This window comes from Scylla paramamosain, chromosome 12 (assembly GCF_035594125.1).
Source record: "Scylla paramamosain isolate STU-SP2022 chromosome 12, ASM3559412v1, whole genome shotgun sequence".
In the NCBI taxonomy this organism is placed as follows: domain Eukaryota; kingdom Metazoa; phylum Arthropoda; class Malacostraca; order Decapoda; family Portunidae; genus Scylla; species Scylla paramamosain.
This window is the reverse complement of record NC_087162.1, coordinates 12,296,165-12,320,046: the sequence shown is the minus strand read 5'-3', so window position 1 is coordinate 12,320,046 and position 23,882 is coordinate 12,296,165. Positions and strand designations below refer to the sequence as shown.

At 41.0% G+C, this 23,882-nt stretch overlaps 1 protein-coding gene across 4 annotated transcripts in view; it reads right to left on the bottom strand.

Moving 5' to 3' along the window:
• The window catches only part of LOC135105682 (uncharacterized), a 94,003-nt gene that overhangs the window by 6,899 nt on the left and 63,222 nt on the right, over nt 1-23,882 (bottom strand). For 2 of the 4 annotated variants that reach the window (XM_064014067.1, XM_064014068.1), the window contains exons 3-4: nt 7,561-8,676; nt 205-319 (exon numbers count right to left, since the gene is read on the bottom strand). The gene's annotated coding sequence lies outside the window, so the exon portion shown is untranslated. Of the gene's footprint in view, nt 1-204; nt 320-7,560; nt 8,677-11,938; nt 12,060-18,729; nt 19,079-23,882 lie in introns of those variants that run through there. The other 2 variants (XR_010270963.1, XR_010270962.1) reach the window with 2 other exon arrangements.

Below are 23,882 nucleotides of genomic sequence, written 5' to 3'. Positions count from 1 at the left end.
AATTTAAAACCTTTTGAGTGAATGAAATGCAATAAAACTCAAATGAAGACATGATTATCTTAATATTTGACCTTATAACTCTCCTTAACAAATGTTCCCTTGTCAAAATCTGAGTATGTTATGTTAATTTATGCAGTAATGTGCCACCAGCCTGCCATTATCATTACTTTAATATCTTGTCTGACTTTACCTATATTAACTTACACAAGATTAATGGCGTTGGATTTTCAAGCTTGGAATCTGGAGCAGCATTTCTCTTCCTCCTATCCTCCACACTGTGCTGGTGGTGTGCACTGGTGGTGGTGGTGGTGGTGGTGTGCTGTGAGGTAAGAGAATGGTTTTAGACCAGTAATATATGGAACAAAAACATGAACACTAAAGAAAATAGATGAGAGGATACTGGAAAGAAGACAGAATGTTGATGTGGATAATGGGGTTATCATTACAGTACTACAAACTGAAGTGAGAAGGAGGGCAGGAGTGGACTGCATTATGGAAGTGGTAAGGGGGAAAAAAATACATGGTTTGGTCATATAGTAAGATTAGATCAGGGATCGGTTAAAAAGTGGAGAATATCAGTTGAGGGGAAATTATCAAAATAAATACTGAGATGATGGGATAGAATTGCAAAGGACAGAAATCACACGAAAATGTAAGGAACAGAAAATCACTGGAGGAGACTCGCACACGATGCCAACCCCTCACTCACGAATACGGGCCAATGGAAAGAAATCAAGACCACTATCCACACCAGTGAGAAAAATGATTACAGGGCTTTCAGAACACTCAAACTTCCTGTAGAGAACAATGATCGGTGGTTTTGAAATTTGAGAAAAAAAAAAATCCTATTGCGAGAACAGAACTTTAGTTACTTTTAAAATGCTCTTTTTTTTTTTTTCATGCACGATAACGAAACCGCAGTTCTGTAAAACGTCGGCGGGAATTGCGCTACCAGGAGTAAAATTTGACCGATACTGGCAAGAGTAACAACCATCACAAGCCTGCCAGACAGCGTCTCTCTCATGCAGCCACCTTAACACTCAACACACTGGTGGTGGCGGTGGTGGTGGTGGGGTGAGATTAGAGGTGGGAGTATTATCTGTTCAAAAGGTGATGCAGCAGTAATAGGTATATAATAGTAATAGTACATATGTAGTGATAGTAGGTATAATAATAGACATGTAGTAGTAGATATACGAATATAATAGAAATACTAGTAGTATATAATAGTATATATTATATACTATTATATACTACTATGTTAATAGTAGTATATAATAGAAATATATAACAGAAATACTAGTAGTACTAGTAGTAGTAGTAATAGCAGTGATGATGGAGATGAGAGAATAAGGTACTAGTAACTGGAAAAAGTCTTATTTTTCGCACACCTGGGGAAGTGGACGAATAATGGTGAGAATGAAGGGAGAGCATTGGAAGAAAAAGAGGGCAAAAGAAGACGGGAATCTTACACATGTAACACCGCGACAATATTCAGACCAAAGGGACTATTTAGGATACACAATGAACGATCACTACAGTCCAGAAAACATCCTTTAAAAACTAAACAGGAGAGAGAGAGAGAGAGAGAGAGAGAGAGAGAGAGAGAGAGAGAGAGAGAGAGAGAGAGAGAGAGAGAGAGAGAGAGAGAGAGAGAGAGAGAGAGAGAGAGAGAGAGAGAGAGAGAGAGAGAGAGAGAAATGGTAGTAAATTGGAAGGAAAAACGGAGAATGGAGATGAGGAAACAGAGAAAAGTTAACTCGAGAAAGGTAAATGTTGATCTAAAAATGTAAAGTTGGGTGAAGAAATGGAGAGAATGGGAAAGAATGAAAGGATGAACGAGTGTTGTGGGGCAGTAGTGTGTAAACACAGTGAGATGGAAAACCGTAAAGGAAATGGAGGTGGGAAAGTTTAATAACCCAGAACACTTACATAAACATGAGAGAGAAATGGAGAACGAGTTTCGCTGGACCACTCAAAAGAAAAGGATTTAAGGAGCAAGAAAAAAAATCAGTTTGCATTATTCAACAAAACCTTAAAAAATAAATGGTTCAAATTATGGATGTCTGTTGAACTATCTGAAGTAATAAAATAAATAATTAATAAATAAACGAAAATCCAAGTAACCTTTATTTCGGCCCATTAAAATATGCAGACTGGTTGTTAAACTAGCACTCCAGTTGTAAACACCATTAAGAATCCCAAAAACTTCATGACAACCCTGTTAAGGATTCCTTGTTATAACTATCAACTCTTGTAAACACAACTGAAAAGCCCAATAATTACCATTACAGTGTCTCAAAGGTACAGAAAGACTAAAATTACCACAACACAAGACAACACTTGAAAAGATTAAAACCTTAATAAATTCCACTACAGATGCTTGTTATAACCATCACTATTCTCGTAAAAAAAAAAAAGTTACTGAAAACCCCAATACCAAACATTATAGCACTTAAAGGAAACATTAATACTTACTAATTGCAATTAATTATTAATTGGTTATTACTTACAATTGCAATGACTACGCGGACAAACATTCGAAAACCCTAATAACTTCAACCGCAGTGTCAAAAGCGCAAATTGCTTATTGAATTTATCACTACTCAATACAAATGAAAATTATAGCAACAAACATTGTATGTCCTATTAAAGGTAAAGATCAACTACAAAGATTACACTCGTGAAAACACATTAAAAAACCACATTAACTTCTACTACAGCCTGTCGAAGGTGCAGAGTGCTTGATGAACTCCCTAGTAACACACTGTACGGCTAACAACATACTGTACACCATGTTACAGGTGTAGATTGCTCGTTAAACTACCACTAACTCAAAAATTCCACTACAACCAGTCAAGTGGGTACAAAACGCTCGTTAAACTACCATTATTCAAAATAACACCACTGAAAACCCTTATATACTTCCCCTGTACAGCCTGCTAAAGATCTAGATTGCTTGTTAAACTACCACTAATTCGCAAATTCCACTCCAACCTGTCAAAATGTGTAGCACGCTTTGATAAATGGACATGTAAAACACACCACTGAAAACCCTGACAACTTCCACTTCACGCCCTGTTTTAGGACTACAAAGCTTGATAAACTGCCGCTACTCGTAAAAACACCATCAATTTTCCCTACAGGTTGATAAAGGTGCCGAATTCTTGTTACTGAAACTCCCATTACAAACTTCCAACACAATGAACACAACTTTCACCAGGGCTCTTACAACACATCTATATAGCAACGAAACACACACACACACACACACACACCATCACGTATACACCACATACACCTTCACTACACTACCCACCATCATTGAAACCACCACACATGCATATTACCTTCACCACCACTGCCACCACCACCACCACTCACATGCTTCCTTTACCGACAACCACGCAGTCATCACAACCATCATCACATCCTAAATCACCAGTTTAAATTCTATGTAAAGTCACTAACTTCACCATCACATGCACACCCAGACAGGCACAGAAAGACATGCTCAAGGACAAAAACAGAAACATACAGACAGACAGACAGACAGACAGAGACAGACACAAACAGAGAGACAGGAAGAACGAACGTAATTTTCGTAATCTTACCTCCGGCTGCTGGTCCTCGTCCACCGCCTTCCCTTGCTCAGGTGTGAATGATGTACCTACCCAGTACCCACCCGTCCCCCCCAGCTCACCTCTCCCTTTCCTCCTTGCCCTCCACCCCCTCCACTACCACGTCCTACTCGGATTATTATTGGTACACAACTACTGGTCTTTCCCTCCATCCCCTCCTCCTCCAACATACTTGTCTTTCTCTGTCTCCTTGCCCCGCTCCTCCTCCTTCATTAAACTACTACTCTATTTCTTCCTTTTTTTTTTCCTTTCTCTCTACCTCTCTCTCTCTCTCTCTCTCTCTCTCTCTCTCTCTCTCTCTCTCTCTCTCTCTCTCTCTCTCTCTCTCTCTCTCTCTCTCTCCTCCTGCTACTCAGATTATTATTACTGCTTCTCTTTTCCTATATCACATCCCTTCCTCCTGTTTTCCTCCACATCCACCTTCAGCTCCTCCTGTTAACTAATGACAAAACTATTTTTCTCTTTCCCTTCGACATTCTTCCTCTTCTCTCCTCTCCCATCTTCTTCTCTCTTACGTTTTCTCCTCCCACCTTCTTCCATCACGTCCCTTCCCCCTCCTTTTCTCCCTCCTCTTACGTTTCTTCATCCGTTTTCTTTCATCACGTCTCTTGCTCCTCCTCCTTTTATTACTACGAATCTACTGTTTCTCCTACTATCTCCTCATTTAACACACCTCTTCTCTCCCTCTCTCTCCCTCTCCACAGTCTTTCAGTCTTCTCCTTAACAAGTAATTCCCCTCCCCCACTTATTTTTTTTATTATTTATTTATTAATTAATTTTTTTTCTTTTTTTTTTTTAATTGCCGCAATGTCTTTTGCTGTCAGTTGTTGTAATTTATTTTCTCCGCCCTTAACCAGTTCTTGTGATCTTCACCTTGCATTATCTCCCTGATGTAACTTGAAGCAAAAATATTTTAAGGCGAAGATGATAATTATGCACACAGATATAACTCTCTCTCTCTCTCTCTCTCTCTCTCTCTCTCTCTCTCTCTCTCTCTCTCTCTCTCGATAACAATAATCTTAATATGGATTTTTGTAAGTATGGGTAGGAAAGTGTTTGAAGAGAGAGAGAGAGAGAGAGAGAGAGAGAGAGAGAGAGAGAGAGAGAGAGAGAGAGAGAGAGAGAGAGAGAGAGAGAGAGAGAGAGAGAGAGAGAGAGAGAGAGAGAGACTCATTCCAGGTAGCATCTTGAAGATAAAGTTTTATAAGAGGTCAGAGTCGAGACAATTTTTTTTAAGGGGTCAAGATCAAGCAATTTTCATAACCTCATAAGAACAACAAATAGCAAATGTTGAGGAAACTTTAAGATTAGCAGTGCAACGGCTGGTGGAAGAGTGTGAACCGGTTGGAATATTATCGAGTGGGCACAAAATTGAGAAAAACAGGAAATGGGGCAAAGTATGAGGAGAACGGAACAAGATATGTGCCTTCCTTAACACAAGGGAATGGAGCGAAGGTAAATGGACAATAACAAGGTAATCGAGGAGGGAAAAGAGTATGAGGTGATAGAGTGGCAGAATTAGACTGGCTCAATGATAGAGAATGGCAGGAGGGTGATTGGATAGGAACAGGGAGACAAAGAAAAATTGGTGAAAAGAAGGGAGGAGTTGGACTAATAATGAAAATGAAGAATGGCAGAAGTTCATATGAAGTGGAGAAAAAGATTGAAAAGAAATTGGGACGCAACAGAAGACATTACGACAGAGAACATTACAGAAGCATGGTGAAGTATGGTGGGTCACCGTGGTGTGTGTGGGAGTGGAGGAGGCAAGCAGTTATGAGGGCAACACAAAACTATATGAGGTAATGGTGAAGATGAGTGAAAAGATAAAGGTAAATGAACACTGGTTAATTATGGAGGCCGTTAATGAGCATGCAGGGCTGAACACAGACCATCACTCCTGGGGATGGGAGTGGGAGGAGGGGCTGCACCACTAATCACTACCACCACTCTCCTCGCTGCTCTGGTCATTGTGGGGACTCTTCTCCTACCACAGTAATATGAAGTGGCTTGTTTAAGGAGTCTCTTCTCAAGGAAGCAGGTCACCACTCTGGCACCCACACCTCATCCCAGCCCCCACCACACCCCTCACAGCATCCACCTCTCAAGTACTCAGAAGAGGATGAAGTTATCACTTGGTAGTGAAGAAAAAAAAAAAAAAAAAAAAATATATATATATATATATATATATATATATATATATATATATATATATATATATATATATATATATATATATATATATATATATTTATATTTATATTTATTTATTTTTTTTTTTATGTAGGAAGGACACTGGCCAAGGGCAACAAAAATCTAATAAAAAAAAATGCCCACTAAAATGCCAGTCCCATAAAAGGGTCAAAGCAGTGGTCAAAAATTGGTGGATAAGTGTCTTGAAACCTCCCTCTTGAAGGAATTCAAGTCATAGGAAGGTGGAAATACAGAAGCAGGCAGGGAGTTCCAGAGTTTACCAGAGAAAGGGATGAATGACTGAGAATACTGGTTAACTCTTGCGTTAGAGAGGTGGATAGAATAGGGGTGAGAGAAAGAAGTAAGTCTTGTGCAGCGAGACCGCGGAAGGAGGGGAGGCATGCAGTTAGCAAGATCAGAAGAGCAGTTAGCATGAAAATAGCGGTAGAAGACAGCTAGATATGAAACATTGCGGCGGTGAGAGAGAGGCTAAAGACAGTCAGTTAGAGGAGAGGAGTTGATGAGATGAAAAGCTTTTGATTCCACCCTGTCTAGAAGAGCAGTATGAGTGGAACCCCCCCCCAGACATGTGAAGCATACTCCATACATGGACGGATAAGGCCCTTGTACAGAGTTAGCAGCTGGGGGGGGTGAGAAAAACTGGCGGAGACGTCTCAGAACACCTAACTTCATAGAAGCTGTTTTAGCTAGAGATGAGATGTGAAGTTTCCAGTTCAGATTATAAGTAAAGGACAGACCGAGGATGTTCAGTGTAGAAGAGGGGGACAGTTGAGTGTCATTGAAGAAGAGGGGATAGTTGTCTGGAAGGTTGTGTCGAGTTGATAGATGGAGGAATTGAGTTTTTGAGGCATTGAACAATACCAAGTTTGCTCTGCCCCAATCAGAAATTTTAGAAAGATCAGAAGTCAGGCGTTCTGTGGCTTCCCTGCGTGATATGTTTACCTCCTGAAGGGTTGGAAGTCTATGAAAAGACGTGGAAAAGTGCAGGGTGGTATCATCAGCGTAGGAGTGGATAGGACAAGAAGTTTGGTTTAGAAGATCATTAATGAATAATAAGAAGAGAGTGGGTGACAGGACAGAACCCTGAGGAACACCACTGTTAATAGATTTAGGAGAAGAACAGTGACCGTCTATCACAGCAGCAATAGAACGGTCAGAAAGGAAACTTGAGATGAAGTTACAGAGAGAAGGATAGAAACCGTAGGAGGATAGTTTGAAAATCAAACCTTTGTGCCAGACTCTATCAAAAGCTTTTGATATGTCCAAGACAACAGCAAAAGTTTCACCAAAATCTCTAAAAGAGGATGACCAAGACTCAGTAAGGAAAGCCAGATCACCAGTAGAGCGGCCTTGACGGAACCCATACTGGCGATCAGATAGAAGGTTGTGAAGTGATAGATGTTTAAGAATCTTCCTGTTGAGGATAGATTCAAAAACTTTAGATAGGCAGGAAATTAAAGCAATAGGACGGTAGTTTGAGGGATTAGAACGGTCACCCTTTTTAGGAACAGGTTAAATGTAGGCATATATATATATATATATATATATATATATATATATATATATATATATATATATATATATATATATATATATATATTGTCACTTAAAAGTGCAGGTAAATGCATATAAACATCATTATTTACCCTACAATGCATAGCAGAATGTTTACCAATAAAACCACAAAAAATATTTAGATACTCACCCAAGTGATGAGTTGGTCGTGTGCTAAGTTAGCTGTCCATCACAGGCACAACACACTGCACACCACCACCACCACACATTGCCAGAGATGACACTCCCATAGGTATGGGTGTAACCACAATTGTCCACACAACACACTACCTCAAAAATGGATTTTCATGTGCTTATCAATCTCAGACTTTGTCTTGAAACACTTGCCACAAACATCACATTTGGGACTCCCCCAGGCCACTGTGTCTGAAGGTGCGTTCATTGAACCTAGAACCAGTAGTGAATCTTTTGCTACACTCTTCACACTCATACTTTCTTACACCACTGTGTGTCACGGTGTGTCTGGTCAGGTTACACTTTCAGGGATATTTCATTCCACACTGCAGACATTCATAATTTCTAACACCACAGAGTGTCAGGTTGTGTGTGGTGAGGTAAGACTTGCACCTAAATTTCTTTCCACATTTTTGACATTTGTAATTTTTAACACTATTGTGTGTCTCTGTGTTTGGTGAGGTTAGTCTTTTGGATAAATTTTTCCCACATTAGACATTCACACCGTGTTTCACTTTGTGTCTGGTGAGATGAAGCTTTTGGGAAAATTCTCTGCATTCTTGACATTCATAATTTTTAACACCACTGTGTGTTAGGATGTGTTTGGTGAGGTTAGACTTGTGGGTAAATTTCCTTCCATATTCCAGACACTCATAATTTCTAACACCACTGTGTGACAAGGTATGTCAGGTGAAGTTAGACTTGTTGATAAATTTCTTTCCACATTCTGGACACTCATAATTTCCAACACCACTGTGTGTCAGGGTGTGGTGCTTCAGACCAGTTCTAGACTCCAAGTTATTTCACACTGCTGGCACTCAAACTTCCTCTCTGCTTTGTAGCTAGAGCTGCCTGCCTCCTGGTGATCCTTGTCCCCACACCCAGGCAGACTGCTGCTGCTGTTGCTGCTGCTGCCAGTCACTCACGCTGCAGCCCAGCCTCACAGCTTCTACTACAACACTACTTCCAGCAGCACAGACAATGGCCAGTCTTGCAGCAACCTTTGAGGAAGCTGCACAGAGGGAGCCTGGCTGGTTCTGAGCAGGGCACCCTGCCTGGACTCTGACCTCTTCTGCAGAACGAGGAAGAATGGTGGTTATGATAGGGCCGAGTGGAGTAGACAGATGGTGTGAAGAGAATGGTAAATGCAAGAGTGATGTCAGTGAAGCAAGGAAAAATGGTGGTCATGACAGGGCTGAATTGAGAGTAGTTATGAATACATAAATTATAAGGCTGTCAACTCTCACTAAGACAAATGTAAGTAAAGCCCTGAATGATGTTTAACATATGTTAGTGAGACTCATGTTGCCTTAACATCTTCAGAGTTATGAGTGAATGGGTATCTACCAGACAACCCATTGTGACACCTACCCACCAACTTCACAGCTCATTTTCTCAGTAATATATTGAGACACTTAAAATTTGACAGTACATTAAACTATGACAATTTTTAAATTCACTAATAGAATATTATCCATGTGATTTGTGGCATTCATGGAAGTGCAACCTGGAGAAGGAAAACACCAGGGAGTGTTTGAGTGTCCATCTGTCACCTTGGTGTATTTGTGACCAGCTTATGAGTGGAAGACATTATGATGTGCATGAGTTTCCTGGTGATGAGTCACCTTGAAACATCACTGTCACTGCTGGAAGTTTGCCTAGATTCAGCCTGTTCCTAAACAGGATGATTGCTCTAATCCCTCAAACCACCGTCCTTCGCCTGAATTCCTTGCCTTTCTAAATTTTTTGAACTCTATCCTTAACAGGAAGATTCTTAAATATCTATCACTTCACAACCTTCTATTGGATTGCCAGTATAGGTTCCATAATTGCCGCTCTACTGGTGATCTGGCTTTCCTTACTGAATCTTGGTCATTCTCTTTTAGGGATTTGAGTGAAACTTTTGCTGTTGCTTCAGACATATCAAAACCTTTTGATCGAGTCTGGCAATGCAGCAGTGCAGCACTAATGCATCTAAAACTGTGTGTGTGTATCTGTATGTGTGCGTGCATGCGTGCAAGCATGCATGTGTGTGTGTGTGTGTGTGTGTGTGTGTGTGTGTGTGTGTGTGTGTGTGTGTGTGTGTGTGTGTGTGTGTGTGTGTGTGTGTGTGTGTGTGTGTGTGTGTGTGTGTGTGTGTGTGTGTGTGTGTGTGTGTGTGTGTGTGTGTGTGTGTGTGTGTGTGTGTGTGTGTGCGTGTGTGTGTGTGTGTAACCTAGTTGTATTGTACAGGGCACAAGCCAAAGCTCATTTTGTCCTTGTCTCCATAACCATATTTATCCGGTTTGTCTTTAAACATGTGTACATTGTTTACCACAACCACTTCTTCCTTCAAATCATTCCAGATTTTAATAGTTCTATATTTTGTGTTTTTTTTATGTTGCTTGAACATCCACTCCTTTATTTTCTTCCTATGCCTCCTTATCCGTCTCTCTCCCTGCTCCATCTGTGGTACCATGTCATTTCTGTCTGTTCTTTCTGTATTGTTTACTATTACTAATTTGTACATTGTTATCAGGTCTCCTTTCTCTTCTCTCTTGTAGTGTTGGTAATCCCATCTCTTCAAGTCTTTCTTCATAGCTTAAGTTTTTTAATTCTGGTATCATCTTTATCGCCATCCTCTGTATTCTTTCCAGTTTCCGTATCATCTTTGTCGCTGTCCTCTGTATTCTTTCCAGTTTCCGTATTTCTTTTTTCTACGTGGAGCTCAAACTACTGCTGCGTGTTCAGTTTAGGATGAATCATGCTTATTATAATTTTCTTCATAATTTCTTTATCTAAATAGTTAAACACCACCTTAATGTCTATTAACAAGCTGTATAATTATTATAGAGGTGAATATTCTGATTATGTGCCCTTCAGGTGATAGTGTGTCCTGAATCATTACTTCCAAATTTTTTTTGTCACTACTTTTTGTTATTATTTCTCCTCCCATTTTGTAATTCCATGAAGGTCTTTTTTTACTTTTCCTATTTACATCATGTGGCATTTTCTGGCATTAAATTCTAGTTTCCATCTTTGGCTCCATGCATGTATCTTGCCAATATCTTTTGTAATTCCTTGCAGTCATTTTCATTCTTTATTTTCATTATTTTTGCATCATCAGCAAAAAGATATATATAACTATATAGATCCCCTGTCATATCATCTACATATATTTGAAACATAATAGTTGCCAACAAAGACCCTTGCAGTACCTCATTTGTTACTTTCTGCTAACTTGAATTAGTGTCTCTGATTACTGTTCTCACTTCCCTCCCTTATAAATAATCCTCCATCCATCTCAGTGTTGCTCCCTTTAGCCCTCCTCTATTCTCTAGCTTCCACATAAGACTTTCGTGGGGAACCTTATCAGATGCTTTTTGGAGATTCAGGTATACTACATCAACCCATCCGTCCCTCTCTTGCACTCCATCTATTACTCTCGTGTAGAAGCTCAGTAGATTTGTGACACAGGATCTCCCTTTCCTGAATCCAAATTGCTTTTCTGTAAATATCTTTTCATCTTCTAAATACTGCACCCATCTGTCTTTAATTACTATTTCACAAAGCTTGCTTACAATACTTGTTAGTGACATTGGTCCATAATTTAATGGTTCCATTTTATTTTCCCCTTTGTAAACTTTGTATACTTTGTATAGCTCATTTCCATTGCCTTGGTACCCGAGGCATTACTAGTGTTGTGATTAACAAGTAGTTTATCCACATGAAGATTTGTATGTTCAGGTATTACAACTGGACATGGAGATGAGTACAGCAAATGTTGGAGTTGGAAGGGATGGGCGTTCTGGAAGGTTCCTTGCAACTCGTTTTGCTCACAACTCATCATAATTTTTTGGTAACATTAAAAAAATTTGCATATTCCACAAACAATGTAATGCTACACCAGATCTTGTCGTACTGCTGGCGGAGGTGGAAGGGAGTGGGGCCCATATTCTTCATAGAGATACGCAATGTGTCACAGTTAAGACAGATGTGTATCACAACTTAGAACATTTTTCATAAGACATTTATCAGAAGTCTATCATAAGTGTCTTGCCAGATGTAGTGCTTACTTATTTTAAAATGCTGCAAGACAAAATACAAGGTGTTATTTACAACATTTTATACCGTATTTCCTCTCCCCAAAAAAGTGTCAGGAAATGAGCCTGCGTCCTATTAGGCCAAGGTTCAGCACTGAGGCAATGGTTGGTGGTAAATCTATGGCAACAGAGGCTCTAAAATCAAACCCCAGACATCTTCGCACATGTACGAGTAAACAAAGTGATGATTGGTACTACACCACAAAACAACTCTTTCTTTCAAGGTAACAATATATATTAGGTCATACTTACCGGTAATTCACACAGAATGACACCAGTCAGGAAGGATTTGCCTAAGTGACCATGCACCACGCATTGCATGTACCAAAAGAAACACGAGGTCGGTTACCCGCTGAACCCGGTGACACGGGCAAGCTTCGCTGCGTTCTTTAGTGTGATGCCGTTACTCCTTGAGGTAAAATACACTTTCATACAGTTAAAATTGCACCTATCTTTTAACATTCTTATGAACAAACTTTATTACCCCTGTAGTCTCTCACAGTCACTGCTGACGCCATATGCTAGGTACATGTTTACATCTCACAATAGGATTGGTACGTAGGTTGCTAGCAAATATTAAAGTTTTTAAATGCAAAATACTGGGATCTAATAATTATCTAAATGCATGTGAGAGTCTTCAAATGTCAGGTGAAATACTTCACTTTATATTCGGAGCTTAAATCCGCTCATTTATTTATTTATTTTTATTAATTAATTTATTATTATTTGTTTTATTTATTTATTTATTTTTTTTCAATGTCTGCCAAAACTGGGTGCGTCTTATGAGCCCATGCGTCTTATGAGCCATCAAATACGGATTTTACAGATAATTCCTGTTCTTATGTGTGTTTGGAGAAGAAGTACATTGGATAAAATAGTGATTCATTCATTGAAATATTATGTTAAGTGCAATCCCATTAAAACGCCTCAGTGTAAACAGTCATCTGAGTTGTTTTACAGTAGTGAGAAATAAAATGCAATGAAGACCTGCAAAATAGGATTTTTTTTCTTTCTCAGAACGTGAGACTATACTAATTAGTAATACTGCCCCCCATATCTCATTAACACTGAGGCACAGCAGGTGCACAACACAATGAAGTGCATGAGAAAAATATCTCAAAGTTTATATTGAGTAATGAAAAATAAGAGAAAAAATCACTCAATCCTCTATAAAACTGACAAGACTACTCTTTCTACATGACCTGTGCTGAAGGCTGGAACTTTGCACTCCCTCAGCCCTCTCCACACCCTGATGCTCCTGCTCCCACAAGGCTTACTGGACACATACACGGTCCCTCTTTCCTTTCTAACAGTATAAAGAGCATTTGTATGTACTCAAAAGTTGTTCTGATGAGTTCTGCATCACTTGAAACATTCAGAACATTTATTTTTGACAGATTATTCCTTCCTCGGGGACGATGTTGTGTGCTGGTCATCTTGGCTGCCCTAAAACAACTAATTTAGTCCATAGTGCCAGTTTTAAACTTACGGTTGGTAAAGGGAACAACACTGAGCACAATTTCATTCTGCAAGTAAGCTGTATCTCTGAACGCTTGTAACTCAGACACCCACTGTATACTATACATAGCATGTATGTATTTGTTTTTACTACTTGTGATGCCAATGGTAGGAAAGCATGACCCATATGCAATGAAAGCACAAAACTCAAGGAAATAATGCGTGAAAGTTAGGAAGGTAAGAATTTATGACTCAGCGTGAGACTCCAGGATCACAAAAGTCAGATACAGTGACTCTCCTCTCATGGGGATACTGCAGGTTGTCTCTGGCTTGCCTCACACCTCCACTTCACTCAGCACCTCATCCACCTCCCACCCTCACAACCTTGCCTCTCTGTGTCTTCCGTCTGCCAGCCTGCCTTCTCTTCATCAGTATTTGTTTTCAGTATAGCATTACAGTTCTCTTTCAGTTTCATCTACTGTCATCCTGATTATATTTATGCTTTCTTCCATAACGCTGCTCAGCTCTTTCCTTCTTTTTTATTGCACACCTCCCACTCTGTACGCACATCACTCCAGCATGTTACCTGGGCTCTCTCTCTCTCTCTCTCTCTCTCTCTCTCTCTCTCTCTCTCTCTCTCTCTCTCTCTCTCTCTCTCTCTCTCTCTCTCTCTCTCTCTCTCTCTCTCTCTCTCTCTCTCTCTCTCTCAGACAATAGGATTCAGTAGGTCTGTAGCAATACCTGTCATGTTTGCAACTGCACTTATGACGTAGTGAAATTTGTCTACTGTCAACAGTGACATCAAGATCTTCATGAGAGCAGAGATTTATGGGGACACCATTAAGGGAGTAGAGAGCTCCGCAGCAAGGTGCTGTCTGACAGAACAAAGATAGGCACATTTATTAATGGCAAATATCAACCCCGGGAAGCAACTGTTGAAGATAAATTGATTTTTCTATGTACGATTAGTGAGGGCTGAGCAAGACCAGGCGATGCAGTGGGGAAACACAGGCACAGCTGAACTCAACATCAGTCCACCTGTGAATCTGTAACGATTATGATCAACGAGTGACAAGCAGAATCGCAGTGAGAAAAAATAAAAAAAAAATTATGAAAAAACACCTTATTCATTCCAAAAGGTACTGTGGTACAAAAATAAGGCTTCCAGATTCCTAATGGCTGCAAATGACTACAATTAAATCAAATTAAATCGGACTTGGAGATAACTGTAAAAAAAAAATGAAAAGAAATGGATTGAAACCTGTTCCTCAAACCAAAATATATGAAATTCAGCAAAAAAAAAAAAAAAAAAACGATACCCACACTAAATCAGAAGGTACACTTCATGCCCCAGTCTGCCCGCCAACCCAACTGATGGAAACTTGCAAGAGTCAACCCAAAAGGAAGCTACTAATCTAATGCAGTGTGTTCCCTGAGGTCTTAAGGGGAGGAGATACCTTGAAAAATTGCATTTTTCGACCCGGAGGTTAAAACTGAGTTATTAACATTATAATCACCCTTGATATGTCTGGCGTTTTCTGTGAAAACCACAAGTTGATACCATTATACCTTGTATTCTTTAAATCGCCTTTATTTACCATTATTAAAGGGCTTTAAATGTCCCGCGCGCCACGTGCTTGCCACGTGTTTGATCATCTGGCTTAGAAACTCATAATTTTAAGTGTTTTCTTCTTTTTCTTCTTCTTCTTCTTCTTTTTTTTTTTTTTTTTAATATAATGTGTAGCTTCAGTTAGCAACATCACTGATGAGCCACGAGGGACCCGGGGAGGCTGGCCAATGCGGTCAGTCCTGCCAGACGTCAGAGTGTGTTTGTGCTCCGCTATCCAAGGCCACTTTATTTTCATTTGTATTTGGAAGCATGCCTCGTTATAATAAAGCGAAGCGTGCACGGATAGATGCGGCAAACAAGATGACGGAAAAAAAAATAATGAAGAGGAGTTGCGTTGTGGCAACAAGTCGCCACCACACGCTGCCTTTGTTTCACCACCACCACCATACCATTATAATCTATGGGCTAAATACAGCAAAACTAAGTATATTGGAACCAAAAGACTCAAATCTGTTGCCACTGTGACCGTATTAGATCACAACTTCGGGTTTTTTAATCCAAGTTTACTAATTCATCTTGGGTGTGGTGCCCCACAAGACACTCGCTAGGTGAGGCATTCCAGAAAGCAGAAGAACTCCTGTACAGAAGAGAACTGAAAAGAAGCCCCATTCAAGAGAAGGAAGTGAAGACTACCAGCCAGGCAGCTGCTAATGATCATGACAAAGAGGAGCGTGGCGCCCTCTGATAAACTCACCTGCGAGTGAGTAATATCCTGTCATACAAGAGGGGGACAAGGTGCCAATTAGCCCTGAATATGATCATAAACGATGGTTCCCTTTTGGTTAAATAATTTTTATCCTAATGCATGTAAAATTTTACCGGAAAAACCCAACATATGGAATTACACACACTTCTCAGAAGAAAACGACTCGTATCTCAGAACTTAAGTTTTTCATACATGAAGCGTTTCTCCTTCGTTGTCCTACAAGATAATGGAGATGTAAAGGTATTACTGGAAACAGAAAACAACGGGATATTTTCCCCAAAGATAGGTTTTCAAAGAAGGCTCTTCATACAGTGCTAGGATTAAAAAAAAAAAAATGAAAAAAAGTTTGAAGAAAAATTCTTAAATTTTATTTCAAAATGGAATGTCTAATAAAAAATCTATCTTTGGGGAAGTGAAGATACATATATGTATATTATCGACACTAAATTTTACAGCAACTGGTTGAAAAACAAGTGAGAAGAAATTTTATCGGTCACTTTTTTGCTTAAAAAAAAAAAAAAAAATACAAAACTAATCGGCGAATTTCAGCGAAGAATGGGATTTTTTTTTTTTTTTTTTTGTAAAAGGTACATACACACCAAAAATCATGAAGATCAGGCAAATATAAACGTCACCTCTAAAAGTAACAGGCGTCCCTTCCCCTTAACGCAGCTACACCGTCTGGTCATCAGTGTTCCCGTGTCCGACCTATTCCCTCCGCCTCCACCCTGGATGTTGCCATTCCCGGCAGTCCACTACACTCCCACATGCAAAGCTCACCCTCCCGTCCTGCACAAACACCTAGCACTGGACGCCACAGCGACTGTCTCCACCATCATCCATTCGCTGCGCCACATGTACAGTACGCGGATGGGTCTGTGCAGGCAGACGGGATGGCAGGATGTGCAATCTTTTCTCCTGACACGGAACCACCAGAAGAGTGGTGGATTGGGCATCGGCTGCCGCCTCACTCCAGCTCCACAATGTGTAAGCTGCGCGATGTCTTGGATGCTGTGAGTCTCCTCTGTCAGAGAAGCCTCAGCGGTGTTGTCATGTGCGACTCACAGGCAGCTCTTCTTACGTCTTAGGAACATAAGAACAAAAGAAATCAGGGAAGCTGCAAAAAGCCACCAGGCGTACACGTGGCAGTCCCTGTATGAAATATACCTACCTATTTCCACCTATCATCCCCATCCATAAACAAGTCTAATCTTCTCTTAAAGCTCCCTAATGTCTTAGCACTAACAACATGATTACTAAGTCCTTTCCACTCATCTACCACTCTATTTGAGAACATCTACACTACATAGGCATACATTGCAACACCACTCACAGACAGCACAAATATCCAAAATGCAGACAACATCACACAAATCATCACATATGCAGGTAAATAAAAAAAAAAACATGTTCGCAAAGAGAATATAAAGAGAAATAAAAAATAATATCAATAACCACGAAAACAAATGGAAAATCAAAACAAACACACAAAAATTCACATTACTGCCTATAACAATGAAGAAGATGAGACCAGTCACCATAGCAGGGAAAAACAGGCCATACTCAAAAGACGCTGAAATATTGGGGATTAAACTGGGCAGAAACGGATACTCAAAACACAAAAGGGACATCACAAACAAAGCACAAATAGCATTAACCACCATTAGAAGACTCGATGCACTAAACACTAACATCAAACTACATCTTGTAAAAGCGTGCGTACTACCAATACTTACTTACCCAGCACATGCTCTTAACGCAATCTCTACATCACATTGAGTATCGTTACAACGACAACAAAAAACACTACGCTTCGTTTACAATGAAAAATACCCATATAAGAAAAAATACCATTAATATTGTCATAGGCGTGTGAAATGACGAAAAATAAATGCAAAAATTGTAGGAAGCTGAAAGTTGGTACATAATTTCTTGAGAGCTTTATAAATAATATGTAAAAAAAAAAAATCCCCATTCTTGCTTTTTCCCTCGGACGTTGAGTTGCTTTAACGGTGGGTAGCCTGATACTTCCTTCACTTGCACCTGAATCATTGGGATTCTCAGGGGTAATAACTTGAGGTTTATCACGATGAACCTCCTGTAATTCATAGCCAGTGTTGTGCTGCTTATCCTCAATATGTTCATCAGTGTCTTCAGTCTCACTGTTATCCTTACCTACGGCTGGTATTTCTGCGTCACCCAGTAACATCTTCCCCCCTCTCTGTCCCACGTGTCAGTCACCTCATAGACTAAAATACTGCCGAAACCATAAGTACTCACAAAATTAAAAAGGTTCTAGTTGAAGTTATGAGAGTTTTTACGGATGCTCTTACGGTTCTAGTGACAGATTAATAAGTTTGTACACTACTGTAACGCCACCCCCCCTCTCCTCCGGTTCCCCCCTCCTCCCTCCTCCTCACCGGTCCGATCAGAGCTCTAATGAGACGAGGCAAAGATCTTCACGGCGAAGAAGAAAAAAGAAGAGGAAGAGAGAAGAGGTGAAACACGCATACACAATAGAAAAAAAGAAAACATTTTTGATTGGTAATGGTTCTCGCCTTCATCGTCATGGCCAGAGGGTAGGGAGAGGTTAATTATCACACAGTACCTACAGTGTGGCTTTATTAGGAGGAACGAAAAATATAAAAATAGCCAAAAAATAATTAAATGAATAATACTGATGGGATTCTTTGGGTTGACTGACCCACTATGACACTTTATCGAGTGGTTAATCTAGAAAAAAAAAAGAAAAGGCACTTGAAATTCTGGTATGGCATATACACTTATACTCCGTTACTTAACACTACGAATACACAAGAAAATAATTACTTTTATAACTCCTCGAGAGTACCATTGATTCTGGGCACCGTTATATCCCTAAATAACGTCACAGCCTTCATCCATCACTTCTCTACGGCAATAATATTGCTCACAACACATTCACAGTAGACTATAATATAGTCTACTGTGAATGTGTTGTGAGCAATATTAATGTAATGTTTCTTTAGTCAAATATTATTTGACTAAAGAAACATTACATGGCTAACACTTTCCCAAGACTCTGTGGCCTGTCTCCACGTGGGACCAACACCGGCTATTTTATCTGTTGCCAGAGGGAAGGGAGACGCCATTCTGTCAACACGTACAGTCACTATATCTTCACTAGAGACATGAATAATAAACATGAACACAGTCATATTCACTTCTAAATAAAAGAAAAAATAAATATTTCAGAGCTACGAGACCCACCTGTTGCCAGAGGGAAGGGAGACGCCATTCTGTGCTCTCTCCCTCAACACCCACAGGCCTCTGAAGTTATTGGAACCTTAGCTAGTTCTCTCTCTCTCTTCTTTCACAAATAATTTTACTGAACCGTGAGTTTAAATAAAAATGCAGGAATAATTGGCTAGCAAGGTGAGCATATAGGCTGGACATTAGTTGAAGTTAATAATTGAATTCTAAATTACTAACATATTTTATAAGCTAGGGAATGACACCTTATGAGTTACTGGTAGGCTGACGCAACATGATGTAATCCTATTATTCGTATTACCACTGATTAGAGAAAACCACAGTTGAAATAAGTAAGACTATTTATAATAAATATTTCAAGACTTTTAAATCACTCCCACGAATACACGCCTTATAAATATACTTTTTCATATAATCACTAAACCTTTAATTACCGCTATTATCCTCCTCTTCACCGCAAGCTACAAAAGAAAACAATTATTGGGGAGACCCAAAGAAACACAGAAATAATAAAAAGGAGCGTTACACTACTAACAGGAGAAACATTCTTGAGAACCGGGCTAATCATCTCCGTGGATTTGAAAATAGTCGTGGTGACAGCAGAACGTTTCAGAATACATGTGTCTCCCAGACGCAGCACCAATTCCTCAGTAGAATAACAAGGCGTTGACAAAAGACTAGAAAATCTTAAGTCAAAACACTCAACCATCCCACTGACCTTCCAGTTAGATTGTACGAGAAATTCCATCCACCAGAACTTGTCATGCCCCTCTCCTCCTTCATTAGCGTGTCCCTCAGACAAAGAAAATGTCACTGTGTGGAAGACACCTTATTGTAAGTCTGGCCCATCCCTAAGGCCAGGAATCTGACCACTCTGGATCACTCTCGGCTCACAGCTATCACTCATGCCGAGCCACCCCCATACTGGGAACTGCCTTGTCGTGGTGGGAGGCTTGCATGTCCCTGTGAGCTGACGAGCAAAGCTAGAGGGAGCCTCGGCCCCTGCTCTGCCCTACTTAAGGGGTGAGGGCCACCCATGCTAGCAAGGTTGCCACTGAGGAACCAGACTAAATGGTTCTCGGAGTCAGGCTGCCAGTACGAGTCAACGGTGCCGCTGTAGCAGTCTACCAGCCAGAAGGGTTGTGTTGGATGGCTGGGTGTCTGGGCTGGGATGCATTGCTCGGGGTAGGTCTTAACTCTGTCGTGGACAAACTTTCGAGTCATGAGGAGGCAGTAGACACCTGCCGAAACGATAATTACTCCCAGTGAGGTCTAAAGCACTGCTCAGGGGGTGCTGTGAACTTATCATTAAACCCAGCTGTGACCTCACTGAACGTTTCCCTTTGTGTCTCACAACACAAGGGGGCAGTCACAGCCTGCCCTCTAAAGACAACTCTCTTCCTCCACACAAAACTACAAGCACTTAATAACACACACACCCTTCACTCAAAAATTTTCAAATCATCATGGCGACTCCTACACCAGCCTCGGAGTCCCCATCTGGGGAGGGGACCATAAATGTCCCCAGGTCGGACTGCCTTTCTGTCGACGACCCTAAGTGTCTTGACACCCCATTCAACTTTTTCTTCATTAACTTCTGCAACATTCGCGGTCTAAGATCTAACTTTCAATCTGTAGAACACCACCTCTCCTCTTCTAAACCTCATCTTCTTTTCCTCACTGAAACTCAGGTGTCTGAGGCAACTGACAGTAGCCCCTATTCTGTTCCCTCCTATTTTCTCTATCCTCATTTTCGATCCAAAGCTGGATGCTGCGTTTATGTGCGCAATGACGTAACCTGCTCTCGTGCCCACGCTCTTGAATCTTCCGAGTTTTCAACCATCTGGCTACGACTACAGAGTCACTCTCATACTAAATTTATCTGTGCTGTATACATCTCTCCTAACTCCTCTGACTATAAGAAATTCTTTGACTACTTAACTTCCAAAGTGGAGTACATTCTGACCCTCTTCCCTTTTGCAGAGATCTCCATTCTTGGAGACTTCAATGTTCACCACCAGCTTTGGCTTTCCTCTCACTTCACTGACCATCCTGGTGAACTAGCCTACAACTTTGCTATCCTCCATGACCTAGAGCAATTGGTGCAACACCCTACTCGTATTCCTGACCGTCTTGGAGATACGCCCAACATTCTTGACCTTTTCCTGACCTTTAATCCTTCTGCTTATGCTGTCACCCTTTCTTCTCCGTTGGGCTCCTCCGATCATAATCTCATATCCTTATCTTGTCCTATCACTCCAATCCCTCCTCAGGATCCCCCTAAGCGAAGATGCCTCTGGCGTTTTGCCTCTGCTAGTTGGGGGGACCTGAGGAGGTATTTTGCTGATTTTCCTTGGAATGACTACTGCTTTCGTGTCAGAGACCCGTCTTTGTATGCTGAGCGCATAACAGAGGTGATAGTGTCTGGCATGGAGGCATACATTCCTCACTCTTTTTCTCGTCCTAAACCTTCTAAACCTTGGTTTAACACAGCTTGTTCTCGTGCTATACATGATAGAGAGGTGGCCCACAAAAGGTACTTAAGCCTTCCATCACCAGAATCTCATGAACTTTATATTTCTGCCCGGAACCATGCCAAGTCTGTTTTCCAACTAGCCAAAAACTCCTTCATTAACAGAAAGTGTCAAAACCTTTCAAGATCTAACTCCCCTCGTGACTTCTGGCATCTAGCCAAAAATATCTCCAATAACTTTGCTTCTTCTTCTTTCCCTCCTCTACTTCAACCAGATGGCACCACTGCTATCACATCTATTTCTAAAGCTGAACTCTTTGCTCAAACCTTTGTTAAAAACTCTACCTTGGACGATTCTGGGCTTGTTCCTCCCTCTCCTCCACGCTCTGACTACTTCATGCCACCTATTAAAATTCTTCGCAATGATGTTTTCCATGCCCTCGCTGGCCTAAACCCTCGGAAGGCTTATGGACCTGATGGGGTCCCTCCTATTGTTCTCCGAAATTGTGCCTCCGTGTTTGCACCTTGCCTAGTCAAACTCTTTCAGCTCTGTCTGTCAACATTTACCTATCCTTCTTGCTGGAAGTTTGCCTACATTCAACCTGTTCCTAAAAAGGGTGACCGTTCTAATCCTTCAAACTACCGTCCTATTGCTTTAATTTCCTGCCTATCTAAAGTTTTTGAATCTATCCTCAACAGGAAGATTCTTAAACATCTATTACTTCACAACCTTCTATCTGATCGCCAGTATGGGTTCCGTCAAGGCCGCTCTACTGGTGATCTTCTAGCTTTCCTTACTGAGTCTTGGTCATCCTCTTTTAGAGATTTTGGTGAAACTTTTGCTGTTGCCTTGGACATATCAAAAGCTTTTGATAGAGTCTGGCACAAAGCTTTGATTTCCAAACTACCCTCCTACGGTTTCTATCCTTCTCTTTGTAACTTCATCTCAAGTTTCCTTTCTGACCGCTCTATTGCTGCTGTAGTAGACGGTCACTGTTCTTCTCCTAAATCTATTAACAGTGGTGTTCCTCAGGGTTCTGTCCTGTCACCCACTCTCTTCTTATTATTCATTAATGATCTTCTAAACCAAACTTCTTGTCCTATCCACTCCTACGCTGATGATACCACCCTGCACTTTTCCACGTCTATTCATAGACTTCCAACCCTTCAGGAGGTAAACATATCACGCAGGGAAGCCACAGAACGCCTGACTTCTGATCTTTCTAAAATTTCTGACTGGGGCAGAGCAAACTTGGTATTGTTCAATGCCTCAAAAACTCAATTCCTCCATCTATCAACTCGACACAACCTTCCAGACAACTATCCCCTCTTCTTCAATGACACTCAACTGTCCCTCTCTTCTACACTGAACATCCTTGGTCTGTCCTTTACTTATAATCTGAACTGGAAACTTCACATCTCATCTCTAGCTAAAACAGCTTCTATGAAGTTAGGTGTTCTGAGACGTCTCCACTAGTTTTTCTCACCCCCCAGCTGCTAACTCTGTACAAGGGCCTTATCCGTCCATGTATGGAGTATGCTTCACATGTCTGGGGGGGGGTTCCACTCATACTGCTCTTCTAGACAGGGTGGAATCAAAAGCTTTTCGTCTCATCAACTCCTCTCCTCTAACTGACTGTCTTCAGCCTCTCTCTCACCGCCGCAATGTTGCATATCTAGCTGTCTTCTACCGCTATTTTCATGCTAACTGCTCTTCTGATCTTGCTAACTGCATGCCTCCCCTCCTTCCGCGGCCTCGCTGCACGAGACTTTCTTCTTTCTCTCACCCCTATTCTGTCCACCTCTCTAACGCAAGAGTTAACCAGTATTCTCAATCATTCTTCCCTTTCTCTGGTAAACTCTGGAACTGCCTGCCTGCTTCTGTATTTCCACCTTCCTATGAGTTGAATTCCTTCAAGAGGGAGGTTTCAAGACACTTATCCACCGATTTTTGACCACTGCTTTGACCCTTTTATGGGACTGGCATTTCAGTGGGCATTTTTTTTTATTAGATTTTTGTTGCCCTTGGCCAGTGTCCTTCCTACATAAAGAAAAAAAAAAAATGAGAAGCCACTTTTCAAATGAGTAGCCCCCATGGGGACGAGGTACCCGTTCGCGGCTGCCAGCGCTCGCTCCCCTCGTAGTCCCAGTAGGTGGTTTTCCTTGGCCTCTGGAGCCATTTCATTTTTGTAATATTCTTATAGGTACAGTTAAAAGTTCATCTGGTCCACGAGGGGCGGCCGACCCAGGCCTTCGAGACGTGTTCCCTGGACACAAGGTAACCATGCGTGAGTGAGACGCGTGCATGTGACCGTCCGGAGACAGTCCAGTGCAGTCTTTTGTTTTTAGTATCAATATTTTAATTTTTAACTTGCCATCTTTGCTGCCTGGAACGTTCTGCAACAGCGCCATATGATCACGATGCTGCGGCGCAATAAATAAAAAGTCAATCAACCAGTCATCCCCAGCCTCATCTGTGAAGGCTCTGTGTTCAAGAAGGCTCATGATGTCGTAACCTTCCATCTAGACCCACAGCAGTCTGGCAGCGTCAGATCCTCCTCTATCGCTCACTGCCTGATCGGCTTACTGGACTGTGTTTACCAACTGAACAGAGGAAGATAGAGGGTGACTCTCTCCTTCACTGACTTCACAAAAACCTTTGGTCTTAATTGTTAGC